This window comes from Caretta caretta, chromosome 1 (assembly GCF_965140235.1).
Source record: "Caretta caretta isolate rCarCar2 chromosome 1, rCarCar1.hap1, whole genome shotgun sequence".
NCBI lineage: Eukaryota > Metazoa > Chordata > Testudines > Cheloniidae > Caretta > Caretta caretta.
The window spans coordinates 914,567-937,017 of NC_134206.1; the positions used below are offsets into that span (position 1 = coordinate 914,567).

The 22,451-nt window shown below is 63.6% G+C and overlaps 1 pseudogene; it reads right to left on the bottom strand.

Moving 5' to 3' along the window:
- Positions 1-1,021: 1,021 nt before the first annotated feature.
- LOC125631030 (uncharacterized) lies at positions 1,022-12,648 on the bottom strand (annotated as a pseudogene).
- Between the last annotated feature and the right edge of the window lie 9,803 nt (positions 12,649-22,451).

Consider the following 22,451-nt stretch of genomic DNA (forward strand, 5'->3'; position numbering starts at 1 on the left):
GCCCCCCTGGCGCCCCTCACTCCCGACCCGCAGCCCCCTGGGCTCCCCCCGGCTCCCCCGGCGCCCCTCACTCCCGACCCGCAGCCCCCTGGGCTCCCCCCGGCACCCCCGGCGCCCCTCACTCCCGACCCGCAGCCCCCTGGGCTCCCCCCAGCCCCCCTGGCGCCCCTCACTCCCGACCCGCAGCCCCCTGGGCTCCCCCCGGCTCCCCTCACTCCCGACCCGCAGCCCCCTGGGCTCCCCCCGGCACCCCCGGCGCCCCTCACTCCCGACCCGCAGCCCCCTGGGCTCCCCCCGGCACCCCCGGCGCCCCTCACTCCCGACCCGCAGCCCCCTGGGCTCCCCCCGGCGCCCCCCACTCCCGACCCGCAGCCCCCTGGGCTCCCCCCAGCCCCCCCGGCGCCCCTCACTCCCGACCCGCAGCCCCCTGGGCTCCCCCCGGCTCCCCCGGCGCCCCTCACTCCCGACCCGCAGCCCCCTGGGCTCCCCCCGGCTCCCCTGGCGCCCCTCACTCCCGACCCGCAGCCCCCTGGGCTCCCCCCGGCTCCCCTGGCGCCCCTCACTCCCGACCCGCAGCCCCCTGGGCTCCCCCCGGCGCCCCCCACTCCTGACCTGCAGCCCCCTGGGCTCCCCCCAGCCCTGCCAGTGCCCCTTCCCTCATTTTGCTTAGGGGAGCAGTCTCTGCCTCATCGCCCCATCTGTGCCGAGGACCCCCTGCCCCGGGGTGCAGCCCTCCTCCCCAGTCCATGGCAGCTTGTGCCAGCCAGCAGCCGCTGCAGGTCCTGTCTCTGCTCGGCCTCGTCTCCGGCCCGTGGGGCTGTTCTCCGTGGGTGGCTCCACCTGCAAAGGCAATGGAGGTGGGGGGCCCCCGCGGCCCCCACCCAGAATAATACCCCCCAGCAGCACACCTGCCCCTGGCTGGAACCGGCTCCTGATGCTGCCAGGGCCCCCACAGATAACCCAGCCCGGTGCTGCCCCCCGCCCCCCAGCCCCTGTGGGGGTGGCCCTGCCCCCTTCACCTTCACAGCGGCGTCTCCTTTCGGGGGTCGCTGCGGCAGGTGGGCCCCTCGAAGCGCAGCTTGACGGCTCGCTGCAGGCGCCGCTGGGGGTCCGGCGTGGCGAGGGAGGTGAGAGGGAGGGTCCGCGTCGGCCCCTGCCTGGCCAGGGCAGGAGGCCGTTGGGCTTGATGTCCCACTCGGGGGATGGCTCCTCCCGCCCTGGGCTGCCTGCCTGCGGCTGGGGGCTCTTGGGGGCGGGGAGCTGGGGCTGGGGGGCCGGGCCTGCGGCTGCTGGGTGAAGGTCGGGCGGCCGGCCGGCACCGTCTGTGCCGTGGCCAGCGAGTGTCGGGTGGAGCCGTGGGAGCCGTGCAGGGAGGCGTCGGGCAGCTGGCCACGCTGGCTCACAGACTCTGGCAAGGCCGAGCCGGGACCCTGGCTGGGGGCGGGGCCGCCGGGGGGCTGCTGCCGGAGGAGCGGCTGGAGGCGCCCAGCGGGGAGGTGGTGGTGGCGGTCGGCGCCCTGGAGCTCTGCAGCAGGTGCAGGATGGCGGCGTGGCCCGGGCGGGCGGCCACGGGGCTGGGCATGCGCCCGTCCCGGTCGGTGTGGGTGGGGTCGGCGCCCTTCTCCAGCGGCGCCCACGCCACCTCGCGACGGCCCTCCTGGGCGGCGATGCCCAGCGCCGTGGCGCCCTGGATGCAGGCCTGGTCCACGTGGGCCCCACACTCCAGCAGGAAGGCCACGGTGCCGGCGTGGCCCTGCCAGGCGGCCGAGTGCAGGGCTGAGCGCCGCTCCGTGTCCGGCGCATTGACGTTGGCGCCGTGGTGCACCAGAGCCCACGCCGCCTCCAGCCGCCCCTCCAGCAGGAGACGTGCAGCACCGTGCACCCGGGCACCCCGCGCCTCCAGGTCGCTGCCACTTGCCAGGAGCAGCTCCAGCAGGTAGGCCAGGGGCCGCCCCTTGGCATCCAGCAAGGGGTCAGCCCTGTGGCGCAGCAGCAGCTGAGCTGTGGCACGGTGCCCCCCCAGTGCAGCCGCGCCCAGCGCTGTGCCCCCATCATGGCCCCGGTGATCCACGGGTGAGCCGCTCTCCAGCACCAGCCGCACGCACTCGCCGCGGCCCCCCTGGGCTGCCAGGAGGAGGGGGGTGCGGCCGTCCCGGTCCTGCTGGGCCAGGCGGGCGCCATGCTTGGCCAGTGCCCCACAGGCCCCCGCGTGCCCCTCGCTGGCGGCCAGGTGTAGCGGGCTCCAGCCCATGGCGTCCTGGTGGTTCTCGTCCAGCCCGCGCTCCAGCAGGGCCCGCACCACGTCCTCATTGCCCTGGGCAACCGCCAGGCTCAGAGCTGTCCGGCCCTCGCTGTCCTCGGCGCCCGTGGCCGCGCCCCACAGCAGCAGGGTCTGCACCACGGCGCCGTGCCCCATGGCAGCGGCCGCCAGCAGTGGGCTGCACCCCACGGTGTCCACCGGCTCCATGTCGGCCCCGCGCTCCAGCAGCAGGCTCACCACCTCGAGGTGGCCGCGGCTGGCCGGCACGCACAGGGCCGCCAGGGACAGGGCCGAGCGCCCGTCCACATCGGCGTGGTCGATGTCGGCGCCGTGACGGAGCAGTTGCTCCACAATCTCACAGCGCCCCATGCAGGCGGCAGCGATCAGGGCCGTGCGCCCCTCGGTGTCGGCCCGGTTCACCTGGGCACCGTGCGCCAGCAGCGTCCGCCCGATGTCCTCGTGGCTCCCCCAGGCGGCTGCTCGCAGCGCCGTGCGGTCCTCCGTGTCCTGGCTGTCCACGTCCGTGCCCGCCACGGCCTCGGCGTGCCCACCCCAGGCAGCCGAGCGCAGCGCCGTCCAGCCCTTCTGGTCAGCGTGGTTGATGTTGGCGCCATGGGCTAGCAGGCAGTGCAGGACCTTAGCGTGGCCCTGGTGTGCGGCCAGTGTCAGCGGGGTCTGCCCGTGCCGGTCAGGGGCCTCCACCTGTGGGCAGCACTGGCCAGCTGGGTGCACCCGTTGGCATCCCGCTGGCTGGCGCCGGCCCCGTTCTCCAGCAGCATGCGGACCGCGTCCTCCCGCTCCAGCGCCTGGTGCAGCAGGGCCCCCACGCCGGCCTCCCCCTCGCCCAGGCCTGCCCCCGCCAGCACCAGCAGCTGCAGCACCTCCGTCTCCAGGGGCAGTGTCGGCAGGTCAGCCTGCAGGCAGTGGGCCACGGGCACGTCCTGCCACACCACCCAGAGCGCCAGCTGGCAGGGCGGCAGGTGCAGGCCGGCGCCCAGCAGGTGGGGGCCAGGCCGTGCACCTCGTGGGGGCGGAGCCGGCGGGCGCGGCCGGCGGCGCTGATGGCCAGCAGGCCGTGGCCCTCGGCCGCGCTGCACAGGGAGCGCTGGGTGCAGAACTTCACGTCCAGCAGCCACTCGGCGAAGCTGGCGTGGAAGAGGATCCGGGTGCCGCCTGGGCCGTCCAGCAGCAGCGTGGCCAGGCTGTCTGTCGAGCTGGCTCTGGAACTCCTCCCAGCTGGGGCCGGGGCCGGGGCCGGCCTGGCGCGCCCAGAGGGTGGCGTGGAGCTGGTGGGGGGCGCAGCGGGCGGGGCGCAGCCAGCAGCACGTTGAGCAGCGGCCGCAGGCGGGCGAAGAGCTCGGCAGGGAGGAGGCGCTGGCAGAGCCACAGGTAGAGGCCGTTGAGCCTGCCGGGGATGTGGCGGGTCTCCCGCAGCGCCACCGACCCTTCAGCCACCCCGTCCAGCACCCGCTCCAGGTACAGGATGCAGCCATTGCTCTTGATGTGCAGCTAGCTGCTCCAGCCGGCCCAGGACGTATCACTGCCTGCCCCACACCGCCGGCGCCCCCCGCAGGTCGTCCAGGCCGATCCGCCGGAACCCTGGGGGCAGGCGGGGGGGGTCAGCCGGGGGGTGCCACAGGCCTCCCCCGCCGCGTGCAACCAGCCTCCCCCCCGTGTGCAACCGCCACCCCCCAGCGTGCTGCCGGCCCCCATCTGAATCCAGCCCCCACCCCCATCCCAGCCGGGCCGAGCAGACGAGCAGCAGCCAGGGGGGCAGCAGCCGGGCGTGGGTGGTGCTGCGCCCCCCCGGCTGCCACGCGCTGGCCCCCCAGGGTGCTGCCCTTGTCCACCAGCAGCAGCCGCCTCTGGGGAGACCCAGGGGTCAGAAGGGAGACCAGACCCCCAGGGCGACAGGAGGGGTTACAGGGGCAGCCCCCCGAGATGTGGTTGGGGAGAGTCTCTGCCCCCCCAAGATGATGTGAACTCCCCTACAGCTCCCCCCCATCCTCACTGGGCCTCACTGGCCCTCTTCAGCTCAGGGATGGGGGCCCATCTCCCCCCACCACCCAGGGGCTCAGCCCAGCCCAGCCCCACAGGCAGATCTGCAGAGAGGGTACCACGTGGTCTCGGGTGTACTAAGGAGACAGGTGTGCCATGGGGTTTGGGAGTATCAGGGTGCTGGGGGGCTCATGGGGCAGTCTGGGGGCGCTGGGGGCACAGGGCACAGTCTGGGGGGTGCTGGGGGCTCAGTCTGGGGGTGCAGGGCGCAGTCTGGGGGGCGCTGGGGGTACAGGGTGCAGTCGGGGGGCGCTAGGGGCGCAGGGCACAGTCTGGGGGTGCTGGGGGTACAGGGCGCAGTCTGGGGGCACTAGGGGCACAGGGCGCAGTCTGGGGGGTGCTGGGGGTGCAGGGCGCAGTCTGGGGGCACTGGGGGAGCAGGGTGCAGTCTGGGGGGTGCTGGGGGTACAGGGCGCAGTCTGGGGGCGCTAGGGGCGCAGGGCGCAGTCTGGGGGTGCTGGGGCTCAGGGCACAGTCTGGGGGTGCTGGGGTCACAGGGCGCAGTCTGGGGTCACAGGGCGCAGTCTGGGGGCACTGGGGCTCAGGGCGCAGTCTGCGGGTGCTGGGGGCGCAGGGTGCAGTCTGGGGGTACTGGGGGTGCAGGGCACAGTCTGGGGGTACAGGGCGCAGTCGGGGGGCGCTGGAGGTGCAGGGCACAGTCTGGGGGCGCTGGGGGTGCAGGGCACAGTCTGGGGGTACAGGGCGCAGTCTGGAGGTGCTGGGGGCACAGGGCACAGTCTGGGGTTACTGGGGGTGCAGGGCACAGTCTGGGGCTACAGGGCGCAGTCGGGGGGCGCTGGGGGCACAGGGCGCAGTCTGGGGGGTACACGGCGCAGTCTGGGGGCGCCGGGGGCACAGGGCACAGTCTGGGGGCACTGGGGGTACAGGGCGCAGTCTGGAGGTGCTGGGGGCGCAGTCTGAGGGCGCTGGGGGTACAGGGCACAGTCGGGGGTGCTAGGGGCGCAGGGCACAGTCTGGGGGTGCTGGGGGTACAGGGCGCAGTCTGGGGGCGCTAGGGGCACAGGGCGCAGTCTGAGGGCGCTGGGGGAGCAGGGCGCAGTCTGGGGGGCGCTGGGGGTACAGGGTGCAGTCGGGGGGCGCTAGGGGCGCAGGGCACAGTCTGGGGGTGCTGGGGGTACAGGGCGCAGTCTGGGGGCACTAGGGGCACAGGGCGCAGTCTGGGGGGTGCTGGGGGTGCAGGGCGCAGTCTGGGGGCACTGGGGGAGCAGGGTGCAGTCTGGGGGGTGCTGGGGGTACAGGGCGCAGTCTGGGGGCGCTAGGGGCGCAGGGCGCAGTCTGGGGGTGCTGGGGCTCAGGGCACAGTCTGGGGGTGCTGGGGTCACAGGGCGCAGTCTGGGGTCACAGGGCGCAGTCTGGGGGCACTGGGGCTCAGGGCGCAGTCTGCGGGTGCTGGGGGCGCAGGGTGCAGTCTGGGGGTACTGGGGGTGCAGGGCACAGTCTGGGGGTACAGGGCGCAGTCGGGGGGCGCTGGAGGTGCAGGGCACAGTCTGGGGGCGCTGGGGGTGCAGGGCACAGTCTGGGGGTACAGGGCGCAGTCTGGAGGTGCTGGGGGCACAGGGCACAGTCTGGGGTTACTGGGGGTGCAGGGCACAGTCTGGGGCTACAGGGCGCAGTCGGGGGGCGCTGGGGGCACAGGGCGCAGTCTGGGGGGTACACGGCGCAGTCTGGGGGCGCCGGGGGCACAGGGCACAGTCTGGGGGCACTGGGGGTACAGGGCGCAGTCTGGAGGTGCTGGGGGCGCAGTCTGAGGGCGCTGGGGGTACAGGGCACAGTCGGGGGTGCTAGGGGCGCAGGGCACAGTCTGGGGGTGCTGGGGGTACAGGGCGCAGTCTGGGGGCGCTAGGGGCACAGGGCGCAGTCTGAGGGCGCTGGGGGAGCAGGGCGCAGTCTGGGGGGTGCTGGGGGTACAGGGCGCAGTCTGGGGGCGCTAGGGGCGCAGGGCACAGTCTGGGGGTGCTGGGGGTGCAGGGCGCAGTCTGGAGGTGCTGGGGGTACAGGGTGCAGTCTGGGGGCGCTGGGGACACGGTGCAGTCTGGGGGTGCTAGGGGCGCAGTCTGAGGGCGCTGGGGGTACAGGGCGCAGTCTGGGGGTACAGGGCACAGTCGGGGGGTGCTAGGGGCGTAGGGCACAGTCTGGGGGTGCTGGGGGTGCAGGGCGCAGTCTGGGGGGTGCTGGGGGTACAGGGCGCAGTCTGGGGGTGCAGGGCGCAGTCTGGAGGTGCTGGGGGTACAGGGTGCAGTCTGGGGGCGCTGGGGACACGGTGCAGTCTGGGGGTGCTAGGGGCGCAGTCTGAGGGCGCTGGGGGTACAGGGCGCAGTCTGGGGGTACAGGGCACAGTCGGGGGGTGCTAGGGGCGTAGGGCACAGTCTGGGGGTGCTGGGGGTGCAGGGCGCAGTCTGGGGGGTGCTGGGGGTACAGGGCGCAGTCTGGGGGTGCAGGGCGCAGTCTGGGGGTGCTGGGGGTACAGGGCGCAGTCTGGGGGTGCTGGGGGCGCAGTCTGAGGGAGCTGGGGGTACAGGGCACAGTCTGGGGGTACAGGGCACAGTCTGGGGGTGCTGGGGGCGCAGTCTGAGGGAGCTGGGGGTACAGGGCACAGTCTGGGGGTACAGGGCACAGTCGGGGGCCGCTAGGGGCGCAGGGCACAGTCTGGGGGTGCTGGGGGCACAGTCTGGGGGTGCTGGGGGTACAGGGCGCAGTCTGGGGGTGCAGGGTGTAGTGTGGGGGTGCTGGGGGCACAGGGCGCAGTCTGGAGGTGCTGGGGGAGCAGGGCGCAGTCTGGGGGGTGCTGGGGGTACAGGGCGCAGTCTGGGGGTGCTAGGGGCGCAGGGCACAGTCTGGGGGTGCTGGGGGTACAGGGTGCAGTCTGGGGGAACTGGGGACACAGGGTGCAGTCTGGGGGCGCTGGGGGTGCAGTCTGAGGGTGCTGGGGGTACAGGGCACAGTCGGGGGGCGCTGGGGGCGCAGGGCGCAGTCTGGGGGGTACACGGCACAGTCTGGGGGCGCTGGGGGCACAGGGCACAGTCTGGGGATGCTGGGGGTTCAGGGCACAGTCTGGGGGTGCAGGGCACAATCTGGGGGCACTGGGGGTACAGGGCGCAGTCTGGAGGTGCTGGGGGCGCAGTCTGAGGGCGCTGGGGGTACAGGGCACAGTCGGGGGTGCTAGGGGCACAGGGCACAGTCTGGGGGTGCTGGGGGTACAGGGCGCAGTCTGGGGGCGCTAGGGGCACAGGGCGCAGTCTGGGGGGTGCTGGGGGTACAGGGCGCAGTCTGGGGGTGCTGGGGGAGCAGGGCGCAGTCTGGGGGGTGCTGGGGGTACAGGGCGCAGTCTGGGGGCGCTAGGGGCACAGGGCGCAGTCTGGGGGGTGCTGGGGGTACAGGGCGCAGTCTGGGATCGCTGGGGGAGCAGGGCGCAGTCTGGGGGGTGCTGGGGGTACAGGGTGCAGTCTGGGGGCGCTAGGGGTGCAGGGCACAGTCTGGGGGTGCTGGGGGTGCAGGGCGCAGTCTGGAGGTGCTGGGGGTACAGGGTGCAGTCTGGGGGCACTGGGGACACAGGGCGCAGTCTGGGGGTGCTGGGGGCGCAGTCTGAGGGCGCTGGGGGTACAGGGCGCAGTCTGGGGGTACAGGGCACAGTCGGGGGGCGCTAGGGGCGTAGGGCACAGTCTGGGGGTGCAGGGGGTGCAGGGCGCAGTCTGGGGGGTGCTGGGGGTACAGGGCGCAATCTGGGGGTGCAGGGCGCAGTCTGGGGGGTTCTGGGGGTACAGGGCACAGTCTGGGGGTGCTGGGGGCGCAGTCTGAGGGAGCTGGGGGTACAGGGCACAGTCTGGGGGTACAGGGCACAGTCGGGGGCGCTAGGGGCGTAGGGCACAGTCTGGGGGTGCTGGGGGTACAGGGCACAGTCTGGGGGTGCAGGGCGCAGTCTGGGGGTGCTGGGGGCACAGGGCGCAGTCTGGAGGTGCTGGGGGTACAGGGCACAGTCTGGGGGCGCTGGGGGAGCAGGGCGCAGTCTGGGGGGTGCTGGGGGTACAGGGCGCAGTCTGGGGGTGCTAGGGGCGCAGGGCACAGTCTGGGGGTGCTGGGGGTACAGGGTGCAGTCTGGGGGCACTGGGGACACAGGGTGCAGTCTGGGGGCGTTGGGGGCGCAGTCTGAGGGCGCTGGGGGTACAGGGCGCAGTCTGGGGGTACAGGGCACAGTCGGGGGGTGCTGGGGGTGCAGGGCGCAGTCTGGGGGGTGCTGGGGGTACAGGGCGCAGTCTGGGGGTGCAGGGCACAGTCTGGGGGGTGCTGGGGGTACAGGGCGCAGTCTGGGGGTGCTGGGGGCGCAGTCTGAGGGCGCTGGGGGTACAGGGCACAGTCTGAGGGCGCTGGGGGTACAGGGCACAGTCTGAGGGTGCTGGGGGTACAGGGCACAGTCTGGGGGTACAGGGCACAATCGAGGGGCGCTAGGGGCACAGGGCACAGTCTGGGGGTGCTGGGGTTACAGGGCACAGTCTGGGGGTGCTGGGGGTACAGGGCAGAGTCTGGGGGTACAGGGCACAGTCGAGGGGCGCTAGGGGCATAGGGTACAGTCTGGGGGTGCTGGGGGTGCAGGGCGCAGTCTGGGGGTGCTGGGGGTACAGGGCGCAGTCTGGGGGTGCAGGGCGCAGTCTGGGGGGTGCTGGGGGTAAAGCGCGCAGTCTGGGGGTGCTGGGGGCGCAGTCTGAGGGAGCTGGGGGTACAGGGCGCAGTCTGTGGGCGCTGGGGGAGCAGGGCGAAGTCTGGGGGGTGCTGGGGTACAGGGCGCAGTCTGGGGGTGCTAGGGGCGCAGGGCACAGTCTGGGGGTGCTGGGGGTACAGGGCACAGTCAGCGGGCGCTGGGGGTACAGGGCGCAGTCTGGGGGCGGTAGGGGCGCAGGGCACAGTCTGGGGGCGCTGGGGGTACAGGGCGCAGTCTGGGGGTACAGGGCACAGTCGAGGGGCGCTAGGGGCACAGGGAACAGTCTGGGGGTGCTGGGGGTACAGGGCGCAGTCTGGGGGCGCTTGGGGCACAGGGCGCAGTCTTGGGGTGCTGGGGCTCAGGGCGCAGTCTGGGGTGACAGGGCGCAGTCTGGGGGCACTGGGGCTCAGGGCGCAGTCTGGGGGTGCTGGGGGTACAGGGCGCAGTCGGGGGGCGCTGGGGGTGCAGGGCACAGTCTGGGGGTGCAGGGCGCAATCTGGGGGTACAGGGCGCAGTCTGGAGGTGCTGAGGGCACAGGGCACAGTCGGGTTACTGGGGGTGCTGGGGGTACAGGGCACAGTCGGGGGGCGCTAGGGGCGTAGGGCACTGTCTGGGGGTGCTGGTGGTGCAGGGCGCAGTCTGGGGCTACAGGGCCCAGTCGGGGGGCGCTGGGGGTGCAGGGCGCAGTCTGGGGGGTACACGGCACAGTCTGGGGGCGCTGGGGGCACAGGGCACAGTCTGGGGGCGCTCGGGGTGCAGGGCACAGTCTGGGGGTGCAGGGCACAATCTGGGGGCACTGGGGGTACAGGGCGCAGTCTGGAGGTGCTGGGGGCACAGTCTGAGGGCGCTGGGGGTACAGGGCACAGTCGGGGGTGCTAGGGGCGCAGGGCACAGTCTGGGGGTGCTGGGGGTACAGGGCGCAGTCTGGGGGCGCTAGGGGCACAGGGCGCAGTCTGGGGGCGCTGGGGGAGCAGGGCGCAGTCTGAGGGGTGCTGGGGGTACAGGGTGCAGTCTGGGGGCGCTGGGGACACAGGGTGCAGTCGGGGTGCTGGGGGCGCAGTCTGAGGGCGCTGGGGGTACAGCGTGCAGTCTGGGGGTACAGGGCACAGTCGGGGGGCGCTAGGGGCGTAGGGCACAATCTGGGGGTGCTGGGGGTGCAGGGCGCAGTCTGGGGGGTTTTGGGGGTACAGGGCGCTGTCTGGGTGTGCAGGGCGCAGTCTGGGGGGTGCTGGGGGTACAGGGCGCAGTCTGGGGGTGCTGGGGGCGCAGTCTGAGGGAGCTGGGGGTACAGGGCACAGTCTGGGGGTACAGGGCACAGTCGGGGGGCGCTAGGGGCGTAGGGCACAGTCTGGGGGTGCTGGGGTTGCAGGGCGCAGTCTGGGGGTGCTGGGCGTGCAGTCTGGGGGCACTGGGGGTACAGGGCACAGTCTGGGGGTGCAGGGCACAGTCTGGAGGTGCTGGGGGTACAGGGCGCAGTCTGGGGGTGCTGGGGGAGCAGGGCGCAGTCTGGGGGGTGCTGGGGATACAGAGCGCAGTCTGGGAGTGCTAGGGGCGCAGGGCACAGTCTGGGGGTGCTGGGGGTACAGGGCGCAGTCTGGGGGTGCAGGGCACAGTCTGGGGGGTGCTGGGGGTACAGGGCGCAGTCTGGGGGTGCTGGGGGCGCAGTCTGAGGGTGCTGGGGGTACAGGGTGCAGTCTGGGGGTACAGGGCACAGTCGGGGGGCGCTAGGGGCATAGGGCACAGTCTGGGGGTGCTGGGGGTGCAGGGCGCAGTCTGGGGGGTGCTGGGGGTACAGGGCGCAGTCTGGGGGTGCAGGGCGCAGTCTGGGGGCACTGGGTGTACAGGGCACAGTCTGGGGGTGCAGGGCGCAGTCTGAGGGGTGCTGGGGGCACAGGGCGCAGTCAGGGGGCGCTGGGGGTGCAGGGTGCAGTCTGGAGGTGCTGGGGGTACAGGGCGCAGTCTGGGGGTGCTGGGGGCACAGTCTGAGGGTGCTGGGGGTACAGGGTGCAGTCTGGGGGTACAGGGCACAGTCGGGGGGCGCTAGGGGCGTAGGGCACAGTCTGGGGGTGCTGGGGGTGCAGGGCGCAGTCTGGGGGGTGCTGGGGGTACAGGGCGCAGGCTGGGGGTGCAGGGCGCAGTCTGGGGGCACTGGGTGTACAGGGCACAGTCTGGGGGTGCAGGGCGCAGTCTGAGGGGTGCTGGGGGCACAGGGCGCAGTCTGGGGGCGCTGGGGGTGCAGGGTGCAGTCTGGAGGTGCTGGGGGTACAGGGCGCAGTCTGAGGGCGCTGGGGGTACAGGGCACAGTCTGGGGGTACAGGGCACAGTCGAGGGGCGCTAGGGGCGCAGGGCACAGTCTGGGGGTGCTGGGGGTACAGGGCACAGTCTGAGGGTGCTGGGGGTACAGGGCGCAGTCTGGGGGTACAGGGCACAGTCGAGGGGCTCTAGGGGCACAGGGCACAGTCTGGGGGTGCTGGGGGTACAGGGCACAGTCTGGAGGTGCTGGGGGTACAGGGCACAGTCTGGGGGTGCAGGGTGCAGTCTGAGGGCGCTGGGGGCTCAGGGCGCAGTCTGGGGGCCCTGGGGCACAGGGCACAGTCTGGGGGTGCTGGGGGCACAGGGCGCAGTCTGGGGTTACTGGGGGTGCAGGGCACAGTCTGGGGGTACAGGGTGCAGTCGGGGGGTGCTGGGGGCACAGGGCGCAGTCTGGGGGGTACACGGCACAGTCTGGAGATGCTGGGGGCACAGGGCGCAGTCTGGGGGGTACTGGGGGTGCAGGGCACAGTCTGCGGGTACAGGGCACAGTCTGGGGGCGCTGGGGGTGCAGGACGCAGTCTGGGGGGTACTGGGGGTGCAGGGCACAGTCTGGGGGTGCTGGGGGCACAGGGCGCAGTCTGGGGTTACTGGGGGTGCAGGGCACAGTCTGGGGGTACAGGGCGCAGTTGGGGGGCGCTGGGGGCACAGTGCGCAGTCTGGGGGGTACACAGCACAATCTGGAGGTGCTGGGGGCACAGGGCGCAGTCTGGGGGGTACTGGGGGTGCAGGGCACAGTCTGGGGGTACAGGGCACAGTCTGGGGGCGCTGGGGGCGCAGGACGCAGTCTGGGGGTGCTGGGGGCACAGGGCGCAGTCTGGGGGCGCTAGGGGCACAGGGTGCAGTCGGGGGCGCAGGGCACAGTCTGGGGGCGCTGGGGGCTCAGGGCGCAGTCTGGGGGGTACTGGGGGTGCAGGGCACAGTCTGGGGGTACAGGGCGCAGTCTGGGGGCACTGGGGCTGCAGGGCACAGTCTGGGGGTGCAGATGGGGTCACAGGGCACAGTCTGGGGGTGCTGGGGGTGCAGGGCGCAGTCTGGGGTTACTGGGGGTGCAGGGCGCAGTCTGGGGGCGCTGGGGGTACAGGGCGCAGTCTGGGGTTACTGGGGGTGCAGGGCGTAGCCTGGGGGCGCTGCTCCGATGTGGGCCACAGCAGCTCCATGCACAGCGCCGTCTTACCGCTGCCGGCCCCCCCCGTGAGCAGCAGCCCCCCGGCCTGTCCCACGCCAGCCCCCGCGCCAGCCGCTGCAGCGCCCACTCCCGGCAGTGGAAGGGTTTGCCCTGCAGCAGGCTCTCCCCCCCCGCCATGCTGCCCCACGCCGGGCCCAGATCCGGGCAGCCGCGCCCTGGCCACCGTGTTCCGCGGGGGCAGCACGGCCGGGCGCGGGCAGACCTGTGGGGGGACAGGAGACTTCACCCAGCGATGCCACGACTGCCCAAGTGTGCCCCTGCCACCGCCCCACGCCCACCCTGCCACGGCCCCACGCCCACCCACCATGCCCGTCCCCTGCCCTACCATGGTGCCATCTGCCCTGCCACGGCCCCACCCCCACCCCCAACCCGCCACAGTGTCATCTGCCCTGCCACGGCCCCACGCCCACGTCCCACACCCCCCACGCCTATCCCCTGCCCTGCCATGGTGCTGCCTGCCCTGCCACGGCCCCACCCCCACCCCCACCCCCTACCCCGCCACGGTGTCATCTGCCCTGCCACGGCCCCACGCCCACCCTGCCATGGCCCCACCCCCACGCCCATTCCCTGCCCCACCACGGTGCCATAGAATCATAGAATCATAGAATCACAGACTATCAGGGTTGGAAGGGACCCCAGAAGGTCATCTAGTCCAACCCCCTGCTCGAAGCAGGACCAATTCCCAGTTAAATCATCCCAGCCAGGGCTTTGTCAAGCCTGACCTTAAAAACCTCTAAGGAAGGAGATTCTACCACCTCCCTAGGTAACGCATTCCAGTGTTTCACCACCCTCTTAGTGAAAAAGTTTTTCCTAATATCCAATCTAAACCCCACCCCACTGCAGCTTGAGACCATTACTCCTTGTTCTGTCCTCTTCTACCACTGAGAATAGTCTAGAGCCATCCTCTCTGGAACCACCTCTCAGGTAGTTGAAAGCAGCTATCAAATCCCCCCCTCATTCTTCTCTTCTGCAGACGAAACAATCCCAGTTCCCTCAGCCTCTCCTCATAACTCATGTGTTCCAGTCCCCTAATCATTTTTGTTGCCCTTCGCTGGACTCTCTCCAATTTATCCACATCCTTCTTGTAGTGTGGGGTCCAAAACTGGACACAGTACTCCAGATGAGGCCTCACCAATGCCTAATAGAGGGAAATGATCACGTCCCTCAATCTGCTGGCAATGCCCCTACTTATACATCCCAAAATGCCATTGGCCTTCTTGGCAACAAGGGCACACTGCTGGCTCATATCCAGCTTCTCGTCCACTGTCACCCCTAGGTCCTTTTCCGCAGAACTGCTGCCTAGCCATTCGGTCCCTAGTCTGTAGCGGTGCATTGGGTTCTTCCGTCCTAAGTGCAGGACCCTGCACTTATCCTTATTGAACCTCATCAGATTTCTTTTGGCCCAATCCTCCAATTTGTCTAGGTCCCTCTGTATCCTATCCCTGCCCTCCAGCGTATCTACCACTCCTCCCAGTTTAGTGTCATCCGCAAATTTGCTGAGAGTGCAATCCACACCATCCTCCAGATCATTTATGAAGATATTGAACAAAACTGACCCCAGGACCTACCCCTGGGTCACTCCACTTGATACCGGCTGCCAACTAGACATGGAGCCATTGATCACTACCCGTTGAGCCCGACAATCTAGCCAGCTTTCTACCCACCTTATAGTGCATTCATCCAGCCCATACTTCCTTAACTTGCTGACAAGAATACTGTGGGAGACCGTGTCAAAAGCTTTGCTAAAGTCAAGGAATAACATGTCCACTGCTTTTCCCTCATCCACAGAGCCAGTTACCTCATCATAGAAGGCGATTAGATTAGTCAGGCATGACCTTCCCTTGGTGAATCCATGCTGGCTGTTCCTGATCACTTTCCTCTCCTCTAAGTGCTTCAGAATTGATTCTTTGAGGACCTGCTCCATGATTTTTCCGGGGACTGAATTGAGGCTGACTGGCCTGTAGTTCCCCAGGTTCTCTTCTTTCTCCACAGAGGGCTGGTCACCTCCTCCCCATGCTGTGATGCCCAGTGCAGCAGTCTGGGAGCTGACCTTGTTCGTGAAGACAGAGGCAAAAAAAGCATTGAGCACATTAGCTTTTCCCACATCCTCTGTCACTAGGTTGCCTCCCTCATTCAGTAAGGGGCCCACACTTTCCTTGACTTTCTTCTTGTCGCCAACATACCTGAAGAAACCCTTCTTGTTACTCTTCACATCTCTGGCTAGCTGCAGCTCCAGGTGCGATTTGGCCTTCCTGATAACATTCCTACATGCCCGAGCTACATTTTTATACTCTTCCCTGGTCATATGTCCAACCTTCCACTTCTTGTAAGCTTCTTTTTTATGCTTAAGATCTGCTAGGATTTCACCGTTAAGCCAAGCTGGTCGCCTGCCATATTTACTATTCTTTCGACACATCGAAAAGACCCCATCTGCCCTGCCACGGCCCCACGCCCACCCCCACCCCCTACCCCGCCATGGTGCCATCTACCCTGCGATGGCCCCATGCCCACCTCCCACACCCACCACGCCCACCCCCTGCCCTGCCACGGTGCTGCCTGCTCTGCCACGGCCCCATGCCCACCCCACACGCTGCCGCCTGCCCTGCCCTCCCCTTCTTTTCTACGCTGAGAAATCCCAGTCTGATTAATCTCTCCTCATACAGAAGCTTTTCCAGACCCCTCATCGTTTCTGTTGCCCTTTTCTGAACCTTTTCCAATATATCATTCTTGAGACGGGGCGACCACATCTGCGCGCAGTATTCAAGCTGTGGGTGGACCAGGGATTTCTAGAGAGGGAACACGACGTTTTCCATCTCATTATCTCTCCCTTTCCTAATGATCCCCAGCACTCTGTTCGCTTTTTGGCTGCTGCTGCCCATTGAGTGGATGCTTTCAGAGAACTGCCCACAATGACTCCAAGATCTCTCGCGAGTGGTAACAGCTAATTCAGACCCCATCATTGTATAGTATACTTGGGATGATGTTTTCCCATGTGCATTACTTTGCATTTATCAACATTGAATTTCATCTGCCATTCTGTTGTCCAGTCACCCAGTTTTGAGAGACCCTTTTGTAACTCTTCGCAGTCTGTCTGAGACTTAACTATTTTGATTAATTTTGTAACATCTGCAAAGTTTGCCACCTCACAGTTTACCCCTTTTTCCAGATCGTTTATGAATATGTTGAATAGGACTGGGCCCAGGACAGACCCCTGGAGGACACCACTATTCACCTCTCTCCATTCTGAAAACTGACCATTGATTCCTACCCTTTGTTTCCTCTTTTAACCAGTTACTGATCCACGAGAGAACCTTCCCTCTTATCCCATGACAGCTTACTTTGCTTAGTCTCTAAGGTGCCACAAGTACTCCTCATTCTTTTACTTTGCTTAAGAGCCTTTGGTGTGGGGCCTTGTCAAAGGCTTTCTGAAAATGTACGCTAGATCCACTGGATCCCCTTTGTCCACATGCTTGTTGACCCCCTTAAAGAATTCTAGCAGATTGGTGAGGCATGATTTCCCTTTGCAAAAACCATGTTGACTCTTCCCCAACAAATTATGTTCATCTCTATGTCTGACAATTTTGTTCTTTACGATAGTTTCAACCAGTTTGCCTGCTACTGAAGTGAGGCTTACCAGCCTGTAATTGCCGGGATCACCTCTGGAGCCCTTTTTAAAAATTGGTGTCACATTAGCTATCCTCCAGCCATCTGGGACAGAAGCTGATTTAAATGATAGGTTAGAAACTACAGTTAGTAGTCCTGCAATTTCACATTTGAGTTCCTTCAGAACTCTTGGGTGAATCCCATCTGGTCCTGGTGACTTATTACTGTTTAGTTTATCAATTTGTTCCCAAATCTTCTCTAATGACACCTCAATCTGGGACAGTTCCGCAGATCTGTCACCTAAAAAGAACGGCTCAGGTTTGGGAATCTCCCTCATATCCTCGGCCGTGAAGACCGACGCAAAGAGTTCAGGGAGTTTCTCCGAAGTGGCCTTATCGTCCTTGAGTCTCCTCCTGCAGCTCGCTCCTTGTTTAACGGCTTCCTGCTTCTGATGCACGTAAACAATCACTGCTGCTTCCAGCTACTTGCTCTTGGAATTGTGCCCTGGCCCCCGAGTCACAGACCTACAATCCTAGAGCTGCCCGGCCCCGCCCTCCCCGCCACACAGCGCCCGCTGCCCCGTCTACCTCCCCCTCCCCCGCGGCTCCACCTTCCCTCCCATGCCCCTCCCCCTCCCCCACCTCGTCTACCTCCCCCCACGGCTCCCCCTCCCCTGCCCCGCCACGCCCCTGCCCCTCCCGCGCCATGTCCCTCCCCCTCCCCACCACACCCCCCCCATGGCTCCCCCTCCCCCTCCATGCCCCTGCCCCTCCCCCACCACACCCCTGCCCCTCCCCCGCCCTGTCTACCTCCCCCTCCCCGCCACACCCCCCCCATGGCTCCCCCTCCCCCTCCATGCCCCTGCCCCTCCCCCGCCCTGTCTACCTCCCCCTCCCCCGTAGCTCCCCCCCCTCCCCTATGGCTCCCCCTCCCCCTCCACGCCCCTGCCCCTCCCCTGCCTTGTCTACCTCCCCCTCCCCTCCCCCACCGACCTCCCCATCCCCTGCAGCTCCCCCCTCCCCCGCCACGCCCCTCCCCCATGTCTCCCCCTCCACCTCCACGCCCCTGCCCCTCCCCCACCCCATCTACCTCCCCCTCCCCCTCCACGCTGTGAGGATGTGACTCAGCAGGGAGGGGGGGGTGTTGACCTGGGAATGTGCCCTGGGGAGGGGAGACCTGAGAGCCTGTCCCCTGAGCCAGGAGGGGGAGGGGGAGGTGACACCTCTGCCCAGGAATGTGAAGACAGGCTGCAGGAGAGAGCCTGCTGGGGGGGTTTAGTTCCAGTTTGGGGCTGGGTGGAGGATCGCAGGGAACCCCAGGGCTGGGGTCTGAGCTCCCTGCTCCTCCAGAAGGACTTGACTGAGGGGTCCTGGCTGTACCCACAAGCTCTGTTTTGGACTGTGTTCCTGTTGTCCAATAAACCTTCTGTTTTACTGGCTGGCTGAGAGTCTCAGTGAATCCCAGGAAGAGGGGTGCAGGGCCTGGACTCCCCCACACTCCGTGATAGAACTCAAATATGAAATTGCAGAACTATTAATCGTGGTTTGTAACCTGTCCTTTAAATCAGCTACTGTACCCAGTGACTGGAAGATAGCTAATGTAACGCCAATATTTAAGAAGGGCTCTAGAGGTGATCCCGGCAATTACAGACCGGTAAGTCTAACGTCAGTACTGGGCAAATTAGTTGAAACCATTATTTGACTATTGGGTAATGTAATCAAAATCACTAAAGGATGGCAGAGGTTTCTTTTGGAACTTAACTTGGCTGCCCCTAGTTGTGTCTAGTTGTACAAGATGGAAGTGTAATCGGGGTACAGTTGTGTAAAAAAGAGTAATCACAGTGCAAGGGATGTTAGGCAAAACAGAATTTTGTGTGTGTGCACAGGTAAAAGAAAAGGAAAAGGGGAGGAATGATGGGAACACTGAGCCTTGAGATGGCTCTGGGGGATTAGATTGTTGCTTTGGTGGGTTCTGCATGAAAACTCTGTAGGCACGGGGGAGGCAGTTATACCTTGTGTAAAATTAATTTGGCTAATATGATGTTATGGAGGTTAAACTATATGGAAGGAATTTGCATTTTCCCAGGACATGTGCAGTGTATATTGGAAAAGGAGTAAAAGAAATGCAAATAAAACATGGTACTTCATTAAAATCCTAATAGGGCTCCAAAGGAGCCACAATAGGTTGTGCTTTCTTTTTCAGATCGCTGTGTTTTGGAGCAGGAGATGAAAGTGGAAAGTAATCAGAACTCTGGTGGAAGTAAAACGCTTCCCTTTTAAGACAGTGTCTGAGCTGCTAACAGCTTTGGATCCAAAAGCAAGCTAGTAATCCTCTGTGTGTAAATGCAAATTACCTAGCTGATGGGCACAAAGGAGCTGCAAATAACTGAATACATCTGGTCAGCAAACAAGCTACTAGAAGACTCAGATTATGGCCCTTCAGGAAAGGGAGGTGAAAAAAAACAAGTCAAGCCTGAAAATAAGGGGGACAGGTTAACCTTAAGGGGTGTGGGTGGGGGTGTGGGTGGGGGTGGGCATGGGCATGTGGGTAAGGGAGATGGGAACAGGGAATGGGGGTAAGAAAATTGGAATCATGTTTTGCTAAAGGGGGAAATGGGAACAGGGAATGGGAGTAAGTGGGCCCCTTACTGAATGAGGGAGGCAACCTAGTGACAGAGGATGTGGAAAAAGCTAATGTACTCAATGCTTTTTTTGCCTCTGTTTTCACTAACAAGGTCAGCTCCCAGACTGCTACGCTGGGCATCACAAAATGGGGAAGAGATGGACAGCCCTCTGTGGAGATAGAGGTGGTTAGGGACTATTTAGAAAAGCTGGACGTGCACAAGTCCATGGGGCCGGACGAGTTGCATCCGAGAGTGCTGAAGGAACTGGCGGCTGTGATTGCAGAGCCATTGGCCATTATCTTTGAAAACTCGTGGCGAACCGGGGAAGTCCCGGATGACTGGAAAAAGGCTAATGTAGTGCCAATCTTTAAAAAAGGGAAGAAGGAGGATCCTGGGAACTACAGGCCAGTCAGCCTCACTTCAGTCCCTGGAAAAATCATGGAGCAGGTCCTCAAAGAATCAATCCTGAAGCACTTGCATGAGAGGAAAGTGATCAGGAACAGCCAGCATGGATTCACCAAGGGAAGGTCATGCCTGACTAATCTAATCGCCTTCTATGATGAGATTACTGGTTCTGTGGATGAAGGGAAAGCAGTGGATGTATTGTTTCTTGACTTTAGCAAAGCTTTTGACACGGTCTCCCACAGTATTCTTGTCAGCAAGTTAAGGAAGTATGGGCTGGATGAATGCACTACAAGGTGGGTAGAAAGCTGGCTAGATTGTCAAGCTCAACGGGTAGTGATCAATGGCTCCATGTCTAGTTGGCAGCCGGTATCAAGTGGAGTGCCCCAAGGGTCGGTCCTGGGGCCGGTTTTGTTCAATATCTTCATAAATGATCTGGAGGATGGTGTGGATTGCACTCTCAGCAAATTTGCGGATGACACTAAACTGGGAGGAGTGGTAGATACGCTGGAGGGGAGGGATAGGATACAGAAGGACCTAGACAAATTGGAGGATTGGGCCAAAAGAAATCTGATGAGGTTCAATAAGGATAAGTGCAGGGTCCTGCACTTAGGACGGAAGAACCCAATGCACAGCTACAGACTAGGGACCGAATGGCTAGGCAGCAGTTCTGCGGAAAAGGACCTAGGGGTGACAGTGGACGAGAAGCTGGATATGAGTCAGCAGTGTGCCCTTGTTGCCAAGAAGGCCAATGGCATTTTGGGATGTATAAGTAGGGGCATAGCGAGCAGATCGAGGGACGTGATCGTTCCCCTCTATTCGACATTGGTGAGGCCTCATCTGGAGTACTGTGTCCAGTTTTGGGTCCCCCACTACAAGAAGGATGTGGATAAATTGGAGAGAGTCCAGCGAAGGGCAACAAAAATGATTAGGGGTCTGGAACACATGAGTTATGAGGAGAGGCTGAGGGAGCTGGGATTGTTTAGCCTGCAGAAGAGAAGAATGAGGGGGGATTTGATAGCTGCTTTCAACTACCTGAAAGGGGGTTCCAAAGAGGATGGCTCTAGACTGTTCTCAGTGGTAGCAGATGACAGAACGAGGAGTAATGGTCTCAAGCTGCAGTGGGGGAGGTTTAGATTGGATATTAGGAAAAACTTTTTCACTAAGAGGGTGGTGAAACACTGGAATGCGTTACCTAGGGAGGTGGTAGAATCTCCTTCCTTAGAGGTTTTTAAGGTCAGGCTTGACAAAGCCCTGGCTGGGATGATTTAACTGGGAATTGGTCCTGCTTTTGAGCAGGGGGTTGGACTAGATGACCTTCTGGGGTCCCTTCCAACCCTTATATTCTATGATTCTATGATTCTATGAGTAAGGAAGTTGGAATCATGTTTGGCTAAGGGTAGAAATGGGAACAGGGACACAGGTGTAAGGCTTTGTGGTGTCAGAGCTGGGAAGGGGGATACTAAGGAAGGAAACTGGAATCATGCTTGCTGGAAGTTCACCCCAATAAACATCGAATTGTTTGCACCTTTGGACTTCGGGTATTGTTGCTCTCTGTTCATGCGAGAAGGACCAGGGAAGTAAGTGGGTGAAGGAATAAGCCCCCGCATTTGCTCCAACCCCTCAGACAGAGACAAACACCTACAAGATCTCTGCCAAGCTTTCTTACAACTACAATACCCACCTGCAGAAGTAAAGAAACAGATTGATAGAGCCAGAAGAGTTCCCAGAAGTCACCTACTACAGGACAGGCCTAACAAAGAAAATAACAGAACGCCACTAGCCGTCACCTTCAGCCCCCAACTAAAACCCCTCCAACGCATTATTAAGGATCTACAACCTATCCTAAAGGATGACCCAACACTCTCACAAGTCTTGGGAGACAGGCCAGTCCTTGCCTACAGACAGCCCCGCAACCTGAAGCAAATACTCACCAACAACCACATACCACACAACAGAACCACTAACCCAGGAACTTATCCTTGCAACAAAGCCCGTTGCCAATTGTGCCCACATATCTATTCAGGGGACACCATCACAGGGCCTAATAACATCAGCCACACTATCAGAGGCTCGTTCACCTGCACATCCACCAATGTGATATATGCCATCATGTGCCAGCAATGCCCCTCTGCCATGTACATTGGTCAAACTGGACAGTCTCTACGTAAAAGAATAAATGGACACAAATCAGATGTCAAGAATTATAACATTCATAAACCAGTCGGAGAACACTTCAATCTCTCTGGTCACGCAATCACAGACATGAAGGTCGCTATCTTAAAACAAAAAAACTTCAAATCCAGACTCCAGCGAGAAACTGCTGAATTGGAATTCATTTGCAAATTGGATACTATTAATTTAGGCTTAAATAGAGACTGGGAGTGGCTAAGTCATTATGCAAGGTAGCCTGTTTCCTCTTGTTTTTTCCTACCCCCCCCCCCCCAGATGTTCTGGTTTAACTTGGATTTAAACTTGGAGAGTGGTCAGTTTAGATGAGCTATTACCAGCAGGAGAGTGAGTTTGTGTGTGTATGGGGGTGGGGGGGATGTGAGAAAACCTGGATCTATGCAGGAAATAGCCCGACTTGATTATGTGAAGAGTTGTCACTTTGGATGGGCTATCACCAGCAGGAGAGTGAATTTGTGTGGGGGGGTGGAGGGTGAGAAAACCTGGATTTGTGCTGGAAATGGCCCACCTGATGATCACTTTAGATAAGCTATTACCAGCAGGACAGTGGGGTGGGAGGAGGTATTTTTTCATATTCTCTGTGTGTATATAAAGTCTGCTGCAGTTTCCACGGTAAACATCTGATGAAGTGAGCTGTAGCTCACGAAAGCTCATGCTCAAATAAATTGGTTAGTCTCTAAGGTGCCACAAGTCCTCCTTTTCTTTTTGCGAATACAGACTAACACGGCTGTTCCTCTGAAACTAATCTGACTGTCCACCGGGTGCAGACAGGGTCGCACCCGCCGATAAGATGCTCCCCCTTCCGAGTCACAGGGAAAACTGCTCAGGACCTGGAAAGAGAGGTCTGGGACATGCTGGCTTTGGGGGTGATCCAGCCATCGGCCAGCCCGTGGGCGTCGCCAGTGGTGCTGGTCCCCAAAAAGGACGGGTCGGTCCGGTTCTGCGTGGACTATCGGAAGCTCAATGCCATCACTGTATCGGATGCCTACCCCATGCCCAGGCCTGACGAGCTCCTAGATAAGCTGGGAGGAGCTCGGTACCTCACCACCATGGGCCTTACAAAGGGCTACTGGCAAGTGCCGCTGGATGCAGATGCCCGGCT